Source organism: Channa argus, unplaced genomic scaffold (assembly GCF_033026475.1).
Source record: "Channa argus isolate prfri unplaced genomic scaffold, Channa argus male v1.0 Contig020, whole genome shotgun sequence".
In the NCBI taxonomy this organism is placed as follows: domain Eukaryota; kingdom Metazoa; phylum Chordata; class Actinopteri; order Anabantiformes; family Channidae; genus Channa; species Channa argus.
Window position 1 is genome coordinate 399,813 of NW_027125239.1, and position 18,738 is coordinate 418,550.

At 41.9% G+C, this 18,738-nt stretch overlaps 18 pseudogenes; all 18 read left to right on the forward strand.

The window, feature by feature from the left end:
• The first annotated feature begins 367 nt into the window (after positions 1-367).
• Positions 368-486, forward strand: LOC137114457 (5S ribosomal RNA; annotated as a pseudogene).
• An 853-nt stretch (positions 487-1,339) lies between these two features.
• On the forward strand, positions 1,340-1,458 carry LOC137114458 (5S ribosomal RNA; annotated as a pseudogene).
• An 854-nt stretch (positions 1,459-2,312) lies between these two features.
• On the forward strand, positions 2,313-2,431 carry LOC137114460 (5S ribosomal RNA; annotated as a pseudogene).
• Positions 2,432-3,284: 853 nt separating this feature from the next.
• Positions 3,285-3,403, forward strand: LOC137114959 (5S ribosomal RNA; annotated as a pseudogene).
• Positions 3,404-4,260: 857 nt separating this feature from the next.
• LOC137114960 (5S ribosomal RNA) lies at positions 4,261-4,379 on the forward strand (annotated as a pseudogene).
• Positions 4,380-5,232: 853 nt separating this feature from the next.
• On the forward strand, positions 5,233-5,351 carry LOC137114461 (5S ribosomal RNA; annotated as a pseudogene).
• Positions 5,352-6,208: 857 nt separating this feature from the next.
• On the forward strand, positions 6,209-6,327 carry LOC137114961 (5S ribosomal RNA; annotated as a pseudogene).
• An 853-nt stretch (positions 6,328-7,180) lies between these two features.
• On the forward strand, positions 7,181-7,299 carry LOC137114462 (5S ribosomal RNA; annotated as a pseudogene).
• Positions 7,300-8,156: 857 nt separating this feature from the next.
• LOC137115223 (5S ribosomal RNA) lies at positions 8,157-8,275 on the forward strand (annotated as a pseudogene).
• Positions 8,276-9,132: 857 nt separating this feature from the next.
• LOC137114962 (5S ribosomal RNA) lies at positions 9,133-9,251 on the forward strand (annotated as a pseudogene).
• Positions 9,252-10,104: 853 nt separating this feature from the next.
• On the forward strand, positions 10,105-10,223 carry LOC137114704 (5S ribosomal RNA; annotated as a pseudogene).
• An 857-nt stretch (positions 10,224-11,080) lies between these two features.
• On the forward strand, positions 11,081-11,199 carry LOC137115195 (5S ribosomal RNA; annotated as a pseudogene).
• An 853-nt stretch (positions 11,200-12,052) lies between these two features.
• LOC137114463 (5S ribosomal RNA) lies at positions 12,053-12,171 on the forward strand (annotated as a pseudogene).
• Positions 12,172-13,024: 853 nt separating this feature from the next.
• LOC137115255 (5S ribosomal RNA) lies at positions 13,025-13,143 on the forward strand (annotated as a pseudogene).
• An 854-nt stretch (positions 13,144-13,997) lies between these two features.
• LOC137114464 (5S ribosomal RNA) lies at positions 13,998-14,116 on the forward strand (annotated as a pseudogene).
• An 856-nt stretch (positions 14,117-14,972) lies between these two features.
• Positions 14,973-15,091, forward strand: LOC137114963 (5S ribosomal RNA; annotated as a pseudogene).
• An 853-nt stretch (positions 15,092-15,944) lies between these two features.
• On the forward strand, positions 15,945-16,063 carry LOC137114465 (5S ribosomal RNA; annotated as a pseudogene).
• An 864-nt stretch (positions 16,064-16,927) lies between these two features.
• On the forward strand, positions 16,928-17,046 carry LOC137114964 (5S ribosomal RNA; annotated as a pseudogene).
• Positions 17,047-18,738: the final 1,692 nt, after the last annotated feature.

Genomic DNA, 18,738 nt, shown 5'->3' on the forward strand with positions numbered 1-18,738 from the left:
GCGACTGTCTTTTGGTTTGTTTATTTCTATCAGGCTAGCTAGCACTTTCTGTGGGAAATGGCTTATTTTGTTTATTATGTTGGCCTTGGTTCGCCCTGAGTTGTGTCATTTTTTGTTTGTCACTTTCTTTCGTTTAAAATAAATATATTTCTGTTGGAACATCTCGATCCTGGATTTTGGTTTGGGGATCGGAGAGGGAACATGCTAATTTATCTTTGTATGTTGCACCCTGACCCCCTAGACAGGGGCGTAACAGACCAGTACAGTTATAGTACTTTGTACTTTGCCACATTTATCTTCTTCTTAGCAAGTGTCATGCATTCTGCTTCTCCAGCGTTTTTAAGAGCTGTTGATGATGTCAAATGCAGCTTACGGCCCCACCGCTCTCTAAGCGCCCGATCTCGTCCGATCTCGGCAGCCAAATAGAGCCGGGCCTGGTTAGTACTTGGTAGGAAGACCGCCTGGGAATACCAGGTGCTGTAAGCTTTTTTGCTTGGGTTTACGGGCAGCACAAGCTGGTGTTACTGCCTATTTATTCATAGAAATTGTTCTATATTTTCATCAAATTTTGTTCTTTCATTGCTGTTTTGCTACTTTATTGGTTTGCCAACCATCGTGCTTCATTACTAGTAGACCATGTTACGGTCCTGGCCATATGTGTTGTTTTTATTTTCTTGTTCTTATAGGTGCCCTGCCTGATTGGCCGGATTGGGGGGCAGTACAGGAAGCTGATTGGTCCATCCTACACTTCCTGGAGTTTTAAAAGTACGGTTCCCAACAGCAAGCGAGGCTCTTTCTGGCATCAGCACCTGTTTGCTGTTCTTGGTTTCCAAACCTTATTTAGCATTTTTGAATTGTTAGGTTTTGTGACGTGGTTTTGTTATAAATTGTATATTTTGTAAATAGTATTAAATCTGTAGGGGTGAACTGCCATTTTCTTTGGACCGTTTTCACATTAGGGAGTTAGGGTTAGCGACTGTCTTTTGGTTTGTTTATTTCTATCAGGCTAGCTAGCACTTTCTGTGGGAAATGGCTTATTTTGTTTATTATGTTGGCCTTGGTTCGCCATGAGTTGTGTCATTTTTTGTTTGTCACTTTCTTTCGTTTAAAATAAATATCATTCTGTTGGAACATCTCGATCCTGGATTTTGGTTTGGGGATCGGAGAGGGAACATGCTAATTTATCTTTGTATGTTGCACCCTGACCCCCTAGACAGGGGCGTAACAGACCAGTACAGTTATAGTACTTTGTACTTTGCCACATTTATCTTCTTCTTAGCAAGTGTCATGCATTCTGCTTCTCCAGCGTTTTTAAGAGCTGTTGATGATGTCAAATGCAGCTTACGGCCCCACCGCTCTCTAAGCGCCCGATCTCGTCCGATCTCGGCAGCCAAATAGAGCCGGGCCTGGTTAGTACTTGGTAGGAAGACCGCCTGGGAATACCAGGTGCTGTAAGCTTTTTTGCTTGGGTTTACGGGCAGCACAAGCTGGTGTTACTGCCTATTTATTCATAGAAATTGTTCTATATTTTCATCAAATTTTGTTCTTTCATTGCTGTTTTGCTACTTTATTGGTTTGCCAACCATCGTGCTTCATTACTAGTAGACCATGTTACGGTCCTGGCCATATGTGTTGTTTTTATTTTGTTGTTCTTATAGGTGCCCTGCCTGATTGGCCGGATTGGGGGGCAGTACAGGAAGCTGATTGGTCCATCCTACACTTCCTGGAGTTTTAAAAGTACGGTTCCCAACAGCTAGCGAGGCTCTTTCTGGCATCAGCACCTGTTTGCTGTTCTTGGTTTCCAAACCTTATTTAGCATTTTTGAATTGTTAGGTTTTGTGCCGTGGTTTTGTTTATAAATTGTATATTTTGTAAATAGTATTAAATCTGTAGGGGTGAACTGCCATTTTCTTTGGACCGTTTTCACATTAGGGAGTTAGGGTTAGCGACTGTCTTTTGGTTTGTTTATTTCTATCAGGCTAGCTAGCACTTTCTGTGGGAAATGGCTTATTTTGTTTATTATGTTGGCCTTGGTTCGCCCTGAGTTGTGTCATTTTTTGTTTGTCACTTTCTTTCGTTTAAAATAAATATATTTCTGTTGGAACATCTCGATCCTGGATTTTGGTTTGGGGATCGGAGAGGGAACATGCTAATTTATCTTTGTATGTTGCACCCTGACCCCCTAGACAGGGGCGTAACAGACCAGTACAGTTATAGTACTTTGTACTTTGCCACATTTATCTTCTTCTTAGCAAGTGTCATGCATTCTGCTTCTCCAGCGTTTTTAAGAGCTGTTGATGATGTCAAATGCAGCTTACGGCCCCACCGCTCTCTAAGCGCCCGATCTCGTCCGATCTCGGCAGCCAAATAGAGCCGGGCCTGGTTAGTACTTGGTAGGAAGACCGCCTGGGAATACCAGGTGCTGTAAGCTTTTTTGCTTGGGTTTACGGGCAGCACAAGCTGGTGTTACTGCCTATTTATTCATAGAAATTGTTCTATATTTTCATCAAATTTTGTTCTTTCATTGCTGTTTTGCTACTTTATTGGTTTGCCAACCATCGTGCTTCATTACTAGTAGACCATGTTACGGTCCTGGCCATATGTGTTGTTTTTATTTTCTTGTTCTTATAGGTGCCCTGCCTGATTGGCCGGATTGGGGGGCAGTACAGGAAGCTGATTGGTCCATCCTACACTTCCTGGAGTTTTAAAAGTACGGTTCCCAACAGCAAGCGAGGCTCTTTCTGGCATCAGCACCTGTTTGCTGTTCTTGGTTTCCAAACCTTATTTAGCATTTTTGAATTGTTAGGTTTTGTGACGTGGTTTTGTTATAAATTGTATATTTTGTAAATAGTATTAAATCTGTAGGGGTGAACTGCCATTTTCTTTGGACCGTTTTCACATTAGGGAGTTAGGGTTAGCGACTGTCTTTTGGTTTGTTTATTTCTATCAGGCTAGCTAGCACTTTCTGTGGGAAATGGCTTATTTTGTTTATTATGTTGGCCTTGGTTCGCCATGAGTTGTGTCATTTTTTGTTTGTCACTTTCTTTCGTTTAAAATAAATATCATTCTGTTGGAACATCTCGATCCTGGATTTTGGTTTGGGGATCGGAGAGGGAACATGCTAATTTATCTTTGTATGTTGCACCCTGACCCCCTAGACAGGGGCGTAACAGACCAGTACAGTTATAGTACTTTGTACTTTGCCACATTTATCTTCTTCTTAGTAAGTGTCATGCATTCTGCTTCTCTAGCGTTTTTAAGAGCTGTTGATAATGTCAAATGCAGCTTACGGCCACACCGCTCTCTAAGCGCCCGATCTCGTCCGATCTCGGCAGCCAAATAGAGCCGGGCCTGGTTAGTACTTGGTAGGAAGACCGCCTGGGAATACCAGGTGCTGTAAGCTTTTTTGCTTGGGTTTACGGGCAGCACAAGCTGGTGTTACTGCCTATTTATTCATAGAAATTGTTCTATATTTTCATCAAATTTTGTTCTTTCATTGCTGTTTTGCTACTTTATTGGTTTGCCAACCATCGTGCTTCATTACTAGTAGACCATGTTACGGTCCTGGCCATATGTGTTGTTTTTATTTTCTTTTTCTTATAGGTGCCCTGCCTGATTGGCCGGATTGGGGGGCAGTACAGGAAGCTGATTGGTCCATCCTACACTTCCTGGAGTTTTAAAAGTACGGTTCCCAACAGCTAGCGAGGCTCTTTCTGGCATCAGCACCTGTTTGCTGTTCTTGGTTTCCAAACCGTATTTAGCATTTTTGAATTGTTAGGTTTTGTGCCGTGGTTTTGTTTATAAATTGTATATTTTGTAAATAGTATTAAATCTGTAGGGGTGAACTGCCATTTTCTTTGGACTGTTTTCACATTAGGGAGTTATGGTTAGCGACTGTCTTTTGGTTTGTTTATTTCTATCAGGCTAGCTAGCACTTTCTGTGGGAAATGGCTTATTTTGTTTATTATGTTGGCCTTGGTTCGCCCTGAGTTGTAGTGTCATGTTTTGTTTGACACTTTCTTTCGTTTAAAATAAATATCATTCTGTTGGAACATCTCGATCCTGGATTATGGTTTGGAGACCGGAGAGGGAACATCCTAATTTATCTTTGTATGTTGCACCCTGACCCCCTAGACAGGGGCGTAACAGACCAGTACAGTTATAGTACTTTGTACTTTGCCACATTTATCTTCTTCTTAGCAAGTGTCATGCATTCTGCTTCTCCAGCGTTTTTAAGAGCTGTTGATGATGTCAAATGCAGCTTACGGCCACACCGCTCTCTAAGCGCCCGATCTCGTCCGATCTCGGCAGCCAAATAGAGCCGGGCCTGGTTAGTACTTGGTAGGAAGACCGCCTGGGAATACCAGGTGCTGTAAGCTTTTTTGCTTGGGTTTACGGGCAGCACAAGCTGGTGTTACTGCCTATTTATTCATAGAAATTGTTCTATATTTTCATCAAATTTTGTTCTTTCATTGCTGTTTTGCTACTTTATTGGTTTGCCAACCATCGTGCTTCATTACTAGTAGACCATGTTACGGTCCTGGCCATATGTGTTGTTTTTATTTTCTTGTTCTTATAGGTGCCCTGCCTGATTGGCCGGATTGGGGGGCAGTACAGGAAGCTGATTGGTCCATCCTACACTTCCTGGAGTTTTAAAAGTACGGTTCCCAACAGCAAGCGAGGCTCTTTCTGGCATCAGCACCTGTTTGCTGTTCTTGGTTTCCAAACCTTATTTAGCATTTTTGAATTGTTAGGTTTTGTGACGTGGTTTTGTTATAAATTGTATATTTTGTAAATAGTATTAAATCTGTAGGGGTGAACTGCCATTTTCTTTGGACCGTTTTCACATTAGGGAGTTAGGGTTAGCGACTGTCTTTTGGTTTGTTTATTTCTATCAGGCTAGCTAGCACTTTCTGTGGGAAATGGCTTATTTTGTTTATTATGTTGGCCTTGGTTCGCCCTGAGTTGTGTCATTTTTTGTTTGTCACTTTCTTTCGTTTAAAATAAATATCATTCTGTTGGAACATCTCGATCCTGGATTTTGGTTTGGGGATCGGAGAGGGAACATGCTAATTTATCTTTGTATGTTGCACCCTGACCCCCTAGACAGGGGCGTAACAGACCAGTACAGTTATAGTACTTTGTACTTTGCCACATTTATCTTCTTCTTAGCAAGTGTCATGCATTCTGCTTCTCCAGCGTTTTTAAGAGCTGTTGATGATGTCAAATGCAGCTTACGGCCCCACCGCTCTCTAAGCGCCCGATCTCGTCCGATCTCGGCAGCCAAATAGAGCCGGGCCTGGTTAGTACTTGGTAGGAAGACCGCCTGGGAATACCAGGTGCTGTAAGCTTTTTTGCTTGGGTTTACGGGCAGCACAAGCTGGTGTTACTGCCTATTTATTCATAGAAATTGTTCTATATTTTCATCAAATTTTGTTCTTTCATTGCTGTTTTGCTACATTATTGGTTTGCCAACCATCGTGCTTCATTACTAGTAGACCATGTTACGGTCCTGGCCATATGTGTTGTTTTTATTTTCTTTTTCTTATAGGTGCCCTGCCTGATTGGCCGGATTGGGGGGCAGTACAGGAAGCTGATTGGTCCATCCTACACTTCCTGGAGTTTTAAAAGTACGGTTCCCAACAGCTAGCGAGGCTCTTTCTGGCATCAGCACCTGTTTGCTGTTCTTGGTTTCCAAACCTTATTTAGCATTTTTGAATTGTTAGGTTTTGTGCCGTGGTTTTGTTTATAAATTGTATATTTTGTAAATAGTATTAAATCTGTAGGGGTGAACTGCCATTTTCTTTGGACTGTTTTCACATTAGGGAGTTATGGTTAGCGACTGTCTTTTGGTTTGTTTATTTCTATCAGGCTAGCTAGCACTTTCTGTGGGAAATGGCTTATTTTGTTTATTATGTTGGCCTTGGTTCGCCCTGAGTTGTAGTGTCATGTTTTGTTTGACACTTTCTTTCGTTTAAAATAAATATCATTCTGTTGGAACATCTCGATCCTGGATTATGGTTTGGAGACCGGAGAGGGAACATCCTAATTTATCTTTGTATGTTGCACCCTGACCCCCTAGACAGGGGCGTAACAGACCAGTACAGTTATAGTACTTTGTACTTTGCCACATTTATCTTCTTCTTAGCAAGTGTCATGCATTCTGCTTCTCCAGCGTTTTTAAGAGCTGTTGATGATGTCAAATGCAGCTTACGGCCACACCGCTCTCTAAGCGCCCGATCTCGTCCGATCTCGGCAGCCAAATAGAGCCGGGCCTGGTTAGTACTTGGTAGGAAGACCGCCTGGGAATACCAGGTGCTGTAAGCTTTTTTGCTTGGGTTTACGGGCAGCACAAGCTGGTGTTACTGCCTATTTATTCATAGAAATTGTTCTATATTTTCATCAAATTTTGTTCTTTCATTGCTGTTTTGCTACTTTATTGGTTTGCCAACCATCGTGCTTCATTACTAGTAGACCATGTTACGGTCCTGGCCATATGTGTTGTTTTTATTTTCTTGTTCTTATAGGTGCCCTGCCTGATTGGCCGGATTGGGGGGCAGTACAGGAAGCTGATTGGTCCATCCTACACTTCCTGGAGTTTTAAAAGTACGGTTCCCAACAGCAAGCGAGGCTCTTTCTGGCATCAGCACCTGTTTGCTGTTCTTGGTTTCCAAACCTTATTTAGCATTTTTGAATTGTTAGGTTTTGTGACGTGGTTTTGTTATAAATTGTATATTTTGTAAATAGTATTAAATCTGTAGGGGTGAACTGCCATTTTCTTTGGACCGTTTTCACATTAGGGAGTTAGGGTTAGCGACTGTCTTTTGGTTTGTTTATTTCTATCAGGCTAGCTAGCACTTTCTGTGGGAAATGGCTTATTTTGTTTATTATGTTGGCCTTGGTTCGCCCTGAGTTGTGTCATTTTTTGTTTGTCACTTTCTTTCGTTTAAAATAAATATCATTCTGTTGGAACATCTCGATCCTGGATTTTGGTTTGGGGATCGGAGAGGGAACATGCTAATTTATCTTTGTATGTTGCACCCTGACCCCCTAGACAGGGGCGTAACAGACCAGTACAGTTATAGTACTTTGTACTTTGCCACATTTATCTTCTTCTTAGCAAGTGTCATGCATTCTGCTTCTCCAGCGTTTTTAAGAGCTGTTGATGATGTCAAATGCAGCTTACGGCCCCACCGCTCTCTAAGCGCCCGATCTCGTCCGATCTCGGCAGCCAAATAGAGCCGGGCCTGGTTAGTACTTGGTAGGAAGACCGCCTGGGAATACCAGGTGCTGTAAGCTTTTTTGCTTGGGTTTACGGGCAGCACAAGCTGGTGTTACTGCCTATTTATTCATAGAAATTGTTCTATATTTTCATCAAATTTTGTTCTTTCATTGCTGTTTTGCTACTTTATTGGTTTGCCAACCATCGTGCTTCATTACTAGTAGACCATGTTACGGTCCTGGCCATATGTGTTGTTTTTATTTTGTTGTTCTTATAGGTGCCCTGCCTGATTGGCCGGATTGGGGGGCAGTACAGGAAGCTGATTGGTCCATCCTACACTTCCTGGAGTTTTAAAAGTACGGTTCCCAACAGCTAGCGAGGCTCTTTCTGGCATCAGCACCTGTTTGCTGTTCTTGGTTTCCAAACCTTATTTAGCATTTTTGAATTGTTAGGTTTTGTGCCGTGGTTTTGTTTATAAATTGTATATTTTGTAAATAGTATTAAATCTGTAGGGGTGAACTGCCATTTTCTTTGGAGTGTTTTCACATTAGGGAGTTAGGGTTAGCGACTGTCTTTTGGTTTGTTTATTTCTATCAGGCTAGCTAGCACTTTCTGTGGGAAATGGCTTATTTTGTTTATTATGTTGGCCTTGGTTCGCCCTGAGTTGTAGTGTCATGTTTTGTTTGACACTTTCTTTCGTTTAAAATAAATATCATTCTGTTGGAACATCTCGATCCTGGATTTTGGTTTGGGGATCGGAGAGGGAACATGCTAATTTATCTTTGTATGTTGCACCCTGACCCCCTAGACAGCGGCGTAACAGACCAGTACAGTTATAGTACTTTGTACTTTGCCACATTTATCTTCTTCTTAGCAAGTGTCATGCATTCTGCTTCTCCAGCGTTTTTAGGAGCTGTTGATGATGTCAAATGCAGCTTACGGCCACACCGCTCTCTAAGCGCCCGATCTCGTCCGATCTCGGCAGCCAAATAGAGCCGGGCCTGGTTAGTACTTGGTAGGAAGACCGCCTGGGAATACCAGGTGCTGTAAGTTTTTTTGCTTGGGTTTACGGGCAGCACAAGCTGGTGTTACTGCCTATTTATTCATAGAAATTGTTCCATATTTTCATCAAATTTTGTTCTTTCATTGCTGTTTTGCTACTTTATTGGTTTGTCAACCATCGTGCTTCATTACTAGTAGACCATGTTACGGTCCTGGCCATATGTGTTGTTTTTATTTTGTTGTTCTTATAGGTGCCCTGCCTTATCTGCCGGATTGGGGGGCAGTACAGGAAGCTGATTGGTCCATCCTTCACTTCCTGGAGTTTTAAAAGTACGGTTCCCAACAGCTAGCGAGGCTCTTTCTGGCAGCAGCACCTGTTTGCTGTTCTTGGTTTCCAAACCTTATTTAGCATTTTTGAATTGTTAGGTTTTGTGCCGTGGTTTTGTTTATAAATTGTATATTTTGTAAATAGTATTAAATCTGTAGGGGTGAACTGCCATTTTCTTTGGAGTGTTTACACATTAGGGAGTTAGGGTTAGCGACTATCTTTTGGTTTGTTTATTTTTATCAGGCTAGCTAACACTTTCTGTGGGAAATGGCTTATTTTGTTTATTATGTTGGCCTTGGTTTGCCATGAGTTGTAGTGTCATGTTTTGTTTGACACTTTCTTTCGTTTAAAATAAATATCATTCTGTTGGAACATCTCAATCCTGGATTTTGGTTTGAGGATCGGAGAGGGAACATCCAAATTTATCTTTGTATGTTTCACCCTGACCCCCTAGACAGGGGCGTAACAGACCAGTACAGTTATAGTACTTTGTACTTTGCCATATTTATCTTCTTCTTAGCAAGTGTCATGCATTCTGCTTCTCCAGCGTTTTTAAGAGCTGTTGATGATGTCAAATGCAGCTTACGGCCACACCGCTCTCTAAGCGCCCGATCTCGTCCGATCTCGGCAGCCAAATAGAGCCGGGCCTGGTTAGTACTTGGTAGGAAGACCGCCTGGGAATACCAGGTGCTGTAAGCTTTTTTGCTTGGGTTTACGGGCAGCACAAGCTGGTGTTACTGCCTATTTATTCATAGAAATTGTTCTATATTTTCATCAAATTTTGTTCTTTCATTGCTGTTTTGCTACTTTATTGGTTTGCCAACCATCGTGCTTCATTACTAGTAGACCATGTTACGGTCCTGGCCATATGTGTTGTTTTTATTTTCTTGTTCTTATAGGTGCCCTGCCTGATTGGCCGGATTGGGGGGCAGTACAGGAAGCTGATTGGTCCATCCTACACTTCCTGGAGTTTTAAAAGTACGGTTCCCAACAGCAAGCGAGGCTCTTTCTGGCATCAGCACCTGTTTGCTGTTCTTGGTTTCCAAACCTTATTTAGCATTTTTGAATTGTTAGGTTTTGTGACGTGGTTTTGTTATAAATTGTATATTTTGTAAATAGTATTAAATCTGTAGGGGTGAACTGCCATTTTCTTTGGACCGTTTTCACATTAGGGAGTTAGGGTTAGCGACTGTCTTTTGGTTTGTTTATTTCTATCAGGCTAGCTAGCACTTTCTGTGGGAAATGGCTTATTTTGTTTATTATGTTGGCCTTGGTTCGCCATGAGTTGTGTCATTTTTTGTTTGTCACTTTCTTTCGTTTAAAATAAATATCATTCTGTTGGAACATCTCGATCCTGGATTTTGGTTTGGGGATCGGAGAGGGAACATGCTAATTTATCTTTGTATGTTGCACCCTGACCCCCTAGACAGGGGCGTAACAGACCAGTACAGTTATAGTACTTTGTACTTTGCCACATTTATCTTCTTCTTAGCAAGTGTCATGCATTCTGCTTCTCCAGCGTTTTTAAGAGCTGTTGATGATGTCAAATGCAGCTTACGGCCCCACCGCTCTCTAAGCGCTCGATCTCGTCCGATCTCGGCAGCCAAATAGAGCCGAGCCTGGTTAGTACTTGGTAGGAAGACCGCCTGGGAATACCAGGTGCTGTAAGCTTTTTTGCTTTGGTTTACGGGCAGCACAAGCTGGTGTTACTGCCTATTTATTCATAGAAATTGTTCTATATTTTCATCAAATTTTGTTCTTTCATTGCTGTTTTGCTACTTTATTGGTTTGCCAACCATCGTGCTTCATTACTAGTAGACCATGTTACGGTCCTGGCCATATGTGTTGTTTTTATTTTCTTGTTCTTATAGGTGCCCTGCCTGATTGGCCGGATTGGGGGGCAGTACAGGAAGCTGATTGGTCCATCCTACACTTCCTGGAGTTTTAAAAGTACGGTTCCCAACAGCTAGCGAGGCTCTTTCTGGCATCAGCACCTGTTTGCTGTTCTTGGTTTCCAAACCTTATTTAGCATTTTTGAATTGTTAGGTTTTGTGCCGTGGTTTTGTTTATAAATTGTATATTTTGTAAATAGTATTAAATCTGTAGGGGTGAACTGCCATTTTCTTTGGACTGTTTTCACATTAGGGAGTTAGGGTTAGCGACTGTCTTTTGGTTTGTTTATTTCTATCAGGCTAGCTAGCACTTTCTGTGGGAAATGGCTTATTTTGTTTATTATGTTGGCCTTGGTTCGCCCTGAGTTGTAGTGTCATGTTTTGTTTGACACTTTCTTTCGTTTAAAATAAATATCATTCTGTTGGAACATCTCGATCCTGGATTTTGGTTTGGGGATCGGAGAGGGAACATGCTAATTTATCTTTGTATGTTGCACCCTGACCCCCTAGACAGGGGCGTAACAGACCAGTACAGTTATAGTACTTTGTACTTTGCCACATTTATCTTCTTCTTAGCAAGTGTCATGCATTCTGCTTCTCCAGCGTTTTTAAGAGCTGTTGATGATGTCAAATGCAGCTTACGGCCACACTGCTCTCTAAGCGCCCGATCCCGTCCGATCTCGGCAGCCAAATAGAGCCGGGCCTGGTTAGTACTTGGTAGGAAGACCGCCTGGGAATACCAGGTGCTGTAAGCTTTTTTGCTTGGGTTTACGGGCAGCACAAGCTGGTGTTACTGCCTATTTATTCATAGAAATTGTTCTATATTTTCATCAAATTTTGTTCTTTCATTGCTGTTTTGCTACTTTATTGGTTTGCCAACCATCGTGCTTCATTACTAGTAGACCATGTTACGGTCCTGGCCATATGTGTTGTTTTTATTTTCTTGTTCTTATAGGTGCCCTGCCTGATTGGCCGGATTGGGGGGCAGTACAGGAAGCTGATTGGTCCATCCTACACTTCCTGGAGTTTTAAAAGTACGGTTCCTAACAGCAAGCGAGGCTCTTTCTGGCATCAGCACCTGTTTGCTGTTCTTGGTTTCCAAACCTTATTTAGCATTTTTGAATTGTTAGGTTTTGTGACGTGGTTTTGTTATAAATTGTATATTTTGTAAATAGTATTAAATCTGTAGGGGTGAACTGCCATTTTCTTTGGACCGTTTTCACATTAGGGAGTTAGGGTTAGCGACTGTCTTTTGGTTTGTTTATTTCTATCAGGCTAGCTAGCACTTTCTGTGGGAAATGGCTTATTTTGTTTATTATGTTGGCCTTGGTTCGCCATGAGTTGTGTCATTTTTTGTTTGTCACTTTCTTTCGTTTAAAATAAATATCATTCTGTTGGAACATCTCGATCCTGGATTTTGGTTTGGGGATCGGAGAGGGAACATGCTAATTTATCTTTGTATGTTGCACCCTGACCCCCTAGACAGGGGCGTAACAGACCAGTACAGTTATAGTACTTTGTACTTTGCCACATTTATCTTCTTCTTAGCAAGTGTCATGCATTCTGCTTCTCCAGCGTTTTTAAGAGCTGTTGATGATGTCAAATGCAGCTTACGGCCCCACCGCTCTCTAAGCGCCCGATCTCGTCCGATCTCGGCAGCCAAATAGAGCCGGGCCTGGTTAGTACTTGGTAGGAAGACCGCCTGGGAATACCAGGTGCTGTAAGCTTTTTTGCTTGGGTTTACGGGCAGCACAAGCTGGTGTTACTGCCTATTTATTCATAGAAATTGTTCTATATTTTCATCAAATTTTGTTCTTTCATTGCTGTTTTGCTACTTTATTGGTTTGCCAACCATCGTGCTTCATTACTAGTAGACCATGTTACGGTCCTGGCCATATGTGTTGTTTTTATTTTCTTGTTCTTATAGGTGCCCTGCCTGATTGGCCGGATTGGGGGGCAGTACAGGAAGCAGATTGGTCCATCCTACACTTCCTGGAGTTTTAAAAGTACGGTTCCCAACAGCAAGCGAGGCTCTTTCTGGCATCAGCACCTGTTTGCTGTTCTTGGTTTCCAAACCGTATTTAGCATTTTTGAATTGTTAGGTTTTGTGACGTGGTTTTGTTATAAATTGTATATTTTGTAAATAGTATTAAATCTGTAGGGGTGAACTGCCATTTTCTTTGGACCGTTTTCACATTAGGGAGTTAGGGTTAGCGACTGTCTTTTGGTTTGTTTATTTCTATCAGGCTAGCTAGCACTTTCTGTGGGAAATGGCTTATTTTGTTTATTATGTTGGCCTTGGTTCGCCATGAGTTGTGTCATTTTTTGTTTGTCACTTTCTTTCGTTTAAAATAAATATCATTCTGTTGGAACATCTCGATCCTGGATTTTGGTTTGGGGATCGGAGAGGGAACATGCTAATTTATCTTTGTATGTTGCACCCTGACCCCCTAGACAGGGGCGTAACAGACCAGTACAGTTATAGTACTTTGTACTTTGCCACATTTATCTTCTTCTTAGCAAGTGTCATGCATTCTGCTTCTCTAGCGTTTTTAAGAGCTGTTGATGATGTCAAATGCAGCTTACGGCCACACCGCTCTCTAAGCGCCCGATCTCGTCCGATCTCGGCAGCCAAATAGAGCCGGGCCTGGTTAGTACTTGGTAGGAAGACTGCCTGGGAATACCAGGTGCTGTAAGCTTTTTTGCTTGGGTTTACGGGCAGCACAAGCTGGTGTTACTGCCTATTTATTCATAGAAATTGTTCTATATTTTCATCAAATTTTGTTCTTTCATTGCTGTTTTGCTACTTTATTGGTTTGCCAACCATCGTGCTTCATTACTAGTAGACCATGTTACGGTCCTGGCCATATGTGTTGTTTTTATTTTGTTGTTCTTATAGGCGCCCTGCCTGATTGGCCGGATTGGGGGGCAGTACAGGAAGCTGATTGGTCCATCCTACACTTCCTGGAGTTTTAAAAGTACGGTTCCCAACAGCAAGCGAGGCTCTTTCTGGCATCAGCACCTGTTTGCTGTTCTTGGTTTCCAAACCTTATTTAGCATTTTTGAATTGTTAGGTTTTGTGCCGTGGTTTTGTTTATAAATTGTATATTTTGTAAATAGTATTAAATCTGTAGGGGTGAACTGCCATTTTCTTTGGACCGTTTTCACATTAGGGAGTTAGGGTTAGCGACTGTCTTTTGGTTTGTTTATTTCTATCAGGCTAGCTAGCACTTTCTGTGGGAAATGGCTTATTTTGTTTATTATGTTGGCCTTGGTTCGCCATGAGTTGTGTCATTTTTTGTTTGTCACTTTCTTTCGTTTAAAATAAATATCATTCTGTTGGAACATCTCGATCCTGGATTTTGGTTTGGGGATCGGAGAGGGAACATGCTAATTTATCTTTGTATGTTGCACCCTGACCCCCTAGACAGGGGCGTAACAGACCAGTACAGTTATAGTACTTTGTACTTTGCCACATTTATCTTCTTCTTAGCAAGTGTCATGCATTCTGCTTCTCCAGCGTTTTTAAGAGCTGTTGATGATGTCAAATGCAGCTTACGGCCCCACCGCTCTCTAAGCGCCCGATCTCGTCCGATCTCGGCAGCCAAATAGAGCCGGGCCTGGTTAGTACTTGGTAGGAAGACCGCCTGGGAATACCAGGTGCTGTAAGCTTTTTTGCTTGGGTTTACGGGCAGCACAAGCTGGTGTTACTGCCTATTTATTCATAGAAATTGTTCTATATTTTCATCAAATTTTGTTCTTTCATTGCTGTTTTGCTACTTTATTGGTTTGCCAACCATCGTGCTTCATTACTAGTAGACCATGTTACGGTCCTGGCCATATGTGTTGTTTTTATTTTCTTGTTCTTATAGGTGCCCTGCCTGATTGGCCGGATTGGGGGGCAGTACAGGAAGCTGATTGGTCCATCCTACACTTCCTGGAGTTTTAAAAGTACGGTTCCCAACAGCTAGCGAGGCTCTTTCTGGCATCAGCACCTGTTTGCTGTTCTTGGTTTCCAAACCTTATTTAGCATTTTTGAATTGTTAGGTTTTGTGACGTGGTTTTGTTATAAATTGTATATTTTGTAAATAGTATTAAATCTGTAGGGGTGAACTGCCATTTTCTTTGGACCGTTTTCACATTAGGGAGTTAGGGTTAGCGACTGTCTTTTGGTTTGTTTATTTCTATCAGGCTAGCTAGCACTTTCTGTGGGAAATGGCTTATTTTGTTTATTATGTTGGCCTTGGTTCGCCCTGAGTTGTAGTGTCATGTTTTGTTTGACACTGTCTTTCGTTTAAAATAAATATCATTCTGTTGGAACATCTCAATCCTGGATTTTGGTTTGAGGATCGGAGAGGGAACATGCAAATTTATCTTTGTATGTTTCACCCTGACCCCCTAGACAGGGGCGTAACAGACCAGTACAGTTATAGTACTTTGTACTTTGCCACATTTATCTTCTTCTTAGCAAGTGTCATGCATTCTGCTTCTCCAGCGTTTTTAGGAGCTGTTGATGATGTCAAATGCAGCTTACGGCCACACCGCTCTCTAAGCGCCCGATCTCGTCCGATCTCGGCAGCCAAATAGAGCCGGGCCTGGTTAGTACTTGGTAGGAAGACCGCCTGGGAATACCAGGTGCTGTAAGCTTTTTTGCTTGGGTTTACGGGCAGCACAAGCTGGTGTTACTGCCTATTTATTCATAGAAATTGTTCTATATTTTCATCAAATTTTGTTCTTTCATTGCTGTTTTGCTACTTTATTGGTTTGCCAACCATCGTGCTTCATTACTAGTAGACCATGTTACGGTCCTGGCCATATGTGTTGTTTTTATTTTCTTGTTCTTATAGGTGCCCTGCCTGATTGGCCGGATTGGGGGGCAGTACAGGAAGCTGATTGGTCCATCCTACACTTCCTGGAGTTTTAAAAGTACGGTTCCCAACAGCAAGCGAGGCTCTTTCTGGCATCAGCACCTGTTTGCTGTTCTTGGTTTCCAAACCTTATTTAGCATTTTTGAATTGTTAGGTTTTGTGACGTGGTTTTGTTATAAATTGTATATTTTGTAAATAGTATTAAATCTGTAGGGGTGAACTGCCATTTTCTTTGGACCGTTTTCACATTAGGGAGTTAGGGTTAGCGACTGTCTTTTGGTTTGTTTATTTCTATCAGGCTAGCTAGCACTTTCTGTGGGAAATGGCTTATTTTGTTTATTATGTTGGCCTTGGTTCGCCATGAGTTGTGTCATTTTTTGTTTTTCACTTTTTTTCGTTTAAAATAAATATCATTCTGTTGGAACATCTCGATCCTGGATTTTGGTTTGGGGATCGGAGAGGGAACATGCTAATTTATCTTTGTATGTTGCACCCTGACCCCCTAGACAGGGGCGTAACAGACCAGTACAGTTATAGTACTTTGTACTTTGCCACATTTATCTTCTTCTTAGCAAGTGTCATGCATTCTGCTTCTCCAGCGTTTTTAAGAGCTGTTGATGATGTCAAATGCAGCTTACGGCCCCACCGCTCTCTAAGCGCCCGATCTCGTCCGATCTCGGCAGCCAAATAGAGCCGGGCCTGGTTAGTACTTGGTAGGAAGACCGCCTGGGAATACCAGGTGCTGTAAGCTTTTTTGCTTGGGTTTACGGGCAGCACAAGCTGGTGTTACTGCCTATTTATTCATAGAAATTGTTCTATATTTTCATCAAATTTTGTTCTTTCATTGCTGTTTTGCTACTTTATTGGTTTGCCAACCATCGTGCTTCATTACTAGTAGACCATGTTACGGTCCTGGCCATATGTGTTGTTTTTATTTTCTTGTTCTTATAGGTGCCCTGCCTGATTGGCCGGATTGGGGGGCAGTACAGGAAGCTGATTGGTCCATCCTACACTTCCTGGAGTTTTAAAAGTACGGTTCCCAACAGCTAGCGAGGCTCTTTCTGGCATCAGCACCTGTTTGCTGTTCTTGGTTTCCAAACCTTATTTAGCATTTTTGAATTGTTAGGTTTTGTGCCGTGGTTTTGTTTATAAATTGTATATTTTGTAAATAGTATTAAATCTGTAGGGGTGGACTGCCATTTTCTTTTGATTGTTTTCTCTTGTTTTCACATTAAGGAGTTAGGGTTAGCGACTGTCTTTTGGTTTGTTTATTTCTATCAGGCTAGCTAGCACTTTCTGTGGGAAATGGCTTATTTTGTTTATGATGTTGGCCTTGGTTCGCCCTGAGTTGTGTCATTTTTTGTTTGTCACTTTCTTTCGTTTAAAATAAATATCATTCTGTTGGAACATCTCGATCCTGGATTTTGGTTTGGGGATCGGAGAGGGAACATGCTAATTTATCTTTGTATGTTTCACCCTGACCCCCTAGACAGGGGCGTAACAGACCAGTACAGTTATAGTACTTTGTACTTTGCCATATTTATCTTCTTCTTAGCAAGTGTCATGCATTCTGCTTCTCCAGCGTTTTTAAGAGCTGTTGATGATGTCAAATGCAGCTTACGGCCACACCGCTCTCTAAGCGCCCGATCTCGTCCGATCTCGGCAGCCAAATAGAGCCGGGCCTGGTTAGTACTTGGTAGGAAGACCGCCTGGGAATACCAGGTGCTGTAAGCTTTTTTGCTTGGGTTTACGGGCAGCACAAGCTGGTGTTACTGCCTATTTATTCATAGAAATTGTTGTATATTTTCATCAAATTTTGTTCTTTCATTGCTGTTTTGCTACTTTATTGGTTTGCCAACCATCGTGCTTCATTACTAGTAGACCATGTTACGGTCCTGGCCATATGTGTTGTTTTTATTTTCTTTTTCTTATAGGTGCCCTGCCTGATTGGCCGGATTGGGGGGCAGTACAGGAAGCTGATTGGTCCATCCTACACTTCCTGGAGTTTTAAAAGTACGGTTCCCAACAGCAAGCGAGGCTCTTTCTGGCATCAGCACCTGTTTGCTGTTCTTGGTTTCCAAACCTTATTTAGCATTTTTGAATTGTTAGGTTTTGTGACGTGGTTTTGTTATAAATTGTATATTTTGTAAATAGTATTAAATCTGTAGGGGTGAACTGCCATTTTCTTTGGACCGTTTTCACATTAGGGAGTTAGGGTTAGCGACTGTCTTTTGGTTTGTTTATTTCTATCAGGCTAGCTAGCACTTTCTGTGGGAAATGGCTTATTTTGTTTATTATGTTGGCCTTGGTTCGCCCTGAGTTGTAGTGTCATGTTTTGTTTGACACTTTCTTTCGTTTAAAATAAATATCATTCTGTTGGAACATCTCGATCCTGGATTTTGGTTTGGGGATCGGAGAGGGAACATGCTAATTTATCTTTGTATGTTGCACCCTGACCCCCTAGACAGGGGCGTAACAGACCAGTACAGTTATAGTACTTTGTACTTTGCCACATTTATCTTCTTCTTAGCAAGTGTCATGCATTCTGCTTCTCCAGCGTTTTTAAGAGCTGTTGATGATGTCAAATGCAGCTTACGGCCACACTGCTCTCTAAGCGCCCGATCCCGTCCGATCTCAGCAGCCAATTATGGCCGGGCCTTGTTAGTACTTGGTAGGAAGACCGCCTGGGAATACCACGTGCTGTAAGCTTCTTTGCTTGGGTTTACGGGCAGCACAAGCTGGTGTTACTGCCTATTTATTCATAGAAATTGTTCTATATTTTCATCAAATTTTGTTCTTTCATTGCTGTTTTGCTACTTTATTGGTTTGCCAACCATCGTGCTTCATTACTAGTAGACCATGTTACAGTCCTGGCCATATGTGTTGTTTTTATTTTCTTGTTCTTATAGGTGCCCTGCCTGATTGGCCGGATTGGGGGGCAGTACAGGAAGCTGATTGGTCCATCCTACACTTCCTGGAGTTTTAAAAGTACGGTTCCCAACAGCTAGCGAGGCTCTTTCTGGCATCAGCACCTGTTTACTTTTCTTGGTTTCCAAACCTTATTTAGCATTTTTGAATTGTTAGGTTTTGTGCCGTGGTTTTGTTTATAAATTGTATATTTTGTAAATAGTATTAAATCTGTAGGGGTGAACTGCCATTTTCTTTGGAGTGTTTTCACATTAGGGAGTTAGGGTTAGCGACTATCTTTTGGTTTGTTTATTTCTATCAGGCTAGCTAACACTTTCTGTGGGAAATGGCTTATTTTGTTTATTATGTTGGCCTTGGTTCGCCCTGAGTTGTAGAGTCATGTTTTGTTTGACACTTTCTTTCGTTTAAAATAAATATCATTCTGTTGGAACATCTCAATCCTGGATTTTGGTTTGAGGATCGGAGAGGGAACATCCAAATTTATCTTTGTATGTTTCA